Below are 2560 nucleotides of genomic sequence, written 5' to 3'. Positions count from 1 at the left end.
ATACATACACACATTATATGTATATATATATATATATATATATATATATATATATATATATATATATATATATATATACGTTTTTGTGTTAAATACCATCTGCTATATTTACCTGAAAGTACCATAAGAAGCGAAAGTGTTATTCCCATTGACATCCTGAAGAAGCACTCTCAGCATGCATGACTTTCCTTGCGTAAGCAGATGCATTACTTCAAGACCTGGTAATGAAAGTCGGCTGTGAGAAAAATTTCTTTTATATTATTATTATTATTATTATTATTATTATTATTATTATTATTATTATTATTATTATCTAAGCTACAACCCTAGTTGGAAAAACAGGATGCTATAATCAAGGCCGTCTCAAATACAGGCCTGGTCAGTGGGGGAAGAAGTCGGAAGGAGTAGGTCGATTGATATGGAGAAGGGACACCTGGCCATCCTCAGCCCCTCAACCCTTCTTTCTATCACACACCACTCACTATGCATCCACTTTATTTCTCGTTACAGTTTACAGCTGATAATCCTCATAGAAAAAATTAAGAGATCATACATACCGAAAGGAGACGACTTTTGAATAATCCGGCTAAGAAAATGGCCATCCTCAATCCTTCCTTCTATCACACACCACTCACTATGCATACACTTTGTTTCTCGTTACAGTTTACAGCTGATAATCCTCATAGAAAAATTAAGAGATCATACACACCGAAAGGAGACGACTTTGAAGAATCCGGCTAAGAAAATGGCCATCCTCAACCCTTCTTTCTATCACATACCACTCACTATGCATACACTTTGTTTCTCGTTACAGTTTACAGCTGATAATCCTCATAGAAAAATTAAGAGATCATATATACCGAAAGGAGACGACTTTGAAGAATCCGGCTAAGAAAAATTAGACAGAAAAAAGTAATAAAATTAAAATAAAACTTTCCCGAGGCAGTAGCCTTATTCCAAGACCTACTGATTCCAAACTACGCTTGAATACCGAAGAAAAAAATAGAATGATTCAAGCAATTTAATTCTAAAAAAATAAAACATTAACATAAACATTTCCGGCATTTTAAAATTATTTAATATTATCTTTTGTACAATCACCCACAATCTCATGATCTTGCTGTAGCCTACATTTTCTTTACTTGAAGTATTTGACGGATTTATTTTCACTCTTTTACTATTAACCCTTTGCGATCGAAGCCCGGCTCTGAGCCGACTATTAGAAATGGTAGGTTCCGACCGAAACCCGGCTCTGAGCCGGCTCTCAATAAAACAGCTTTTAAACGGAAAATAAGCAGGTTTATCTTCCTCTTAGTATTCCAGAGTAGCATTTGTTTGTATGTCTTGCAAACAATCTTATTTCAAAAAATAGAAATCTACTTCTATATTATAAATTTTCCTTTTGAAAAAAATAAATAAAATAGGAAAAATGGGGTCTTTTTTGCGCCATAAAATCTCGCCAAATTGACCAGATTCTGTAATTTTCTAAAGCTGTTCAGGGTAGACAATTCTGCTTCTCTCGCTGTAAGATTCTTCCCAATTGTCTTATCGAAGAAGGATGTGTCAGATTCAACATCACTAGATTTGAAGTGTAGCTGTGTTACCTGAAAGTGTTTAAATGCAATAGGGCATAACACATTTTCATAAAAATGAGAGAGAGAGAGAGAGAGAGAGAGAGAGAGAGAGAGAGAGAGAGAGAGAGAGAGAGAGAGAGAGAGAGAGAAAGCAACCGAAGAATGAGGAAGCAAGAATTGAAAGAGAAGAAATCAAAGAGATAATGAAATAGTAAATAGCAAGGGAAAAAAGTGTGAATCCCCAAGTAATTTTGTAAACAGTTAGGTAATCTTTAAATTAAATCCTTATACAAAAGGCTGATATTCTGTGACCAATACCGCATGAACAATGTAATGCAATTATAATTATTACGACAATAGATTTAGTACTTCCCCTACTATTTTAGTTAGGAACATATTCGGCTCTCCTGATAACGTGTAATCACTTGGAATTTTCCTTCATCAGTATTTGGAAAGGAAAACACATACATTCGGTCCATTTCGGTAACTCTCTTTGCAGTTTGGTACACACCACATAATAGGTTCTAGCCTGGATTCCAAAAACAGTAAAATTTTCTGGAATAACAGCAGAAAAATGTAAAGAAATAGAGCGCGACCCCCTTTACTTAAAGCCTATAGTAGCTGTGTGATAGCAATACTCGGGAGGCGTGGGACCTTCCTTAATTAACGCCCCCCCCCCCCCACTGACCTGGCCTTCTTTCAAGACAGCCTTGCTATAATCCCATGGGCTCCAACAGAAAAAATATCCCATTGAGGAAAAAAATAAGGATATAAATAAACTATATGAGAAGTAATGAACAATTGAAATAAAATATTTCAAGAACAGTAACAACATTATAACATATCTTTCTTATATAAACTATAAAAAAGAGACTTATATTAGCCTGTTCAACATAAACACATTAGCTGCTAGTTTGAACTTTTGAAATTCTACTGATTCAACTACCCGATTAGGAAGATCATTCCTCAACTTGGTAACCGCTGGA

The 2560-nt window shown here is 34.9% G+C and overlaps 1 pseudogene; it reads right to left on the bottom strand.

Annotated features, from left to right (window-relative positions):
* LOC137646632 (ficolin-3-like) overlaps positions 1 to 2560 on the bottom strand; it is an 18958-nt pseudogene that overhangs the window by 7204 nt on the left and 9194 nt on the right.

Source organism: Palaemon carinicauda, chromosome 9 (genome assembly GCF_036898095.1).
Source record: "Palaemon carinicauda isolate YSFRI2023 chromosome 9, ASM3689809v2, whole genome shotgun sequence".
Classification (NCBI taxonomy): domain Eukaryota; kingdom Metazoa; phylum Arthropoda; class Malacostraca; order Decapoda; family Palaemonidae; genus Palaemon; species Palaemon carinicauda.
Note: the sequence above shows the minus strand (reverse complement) of the source record. Positions and strands in the feature narration are given on the sequence as shown.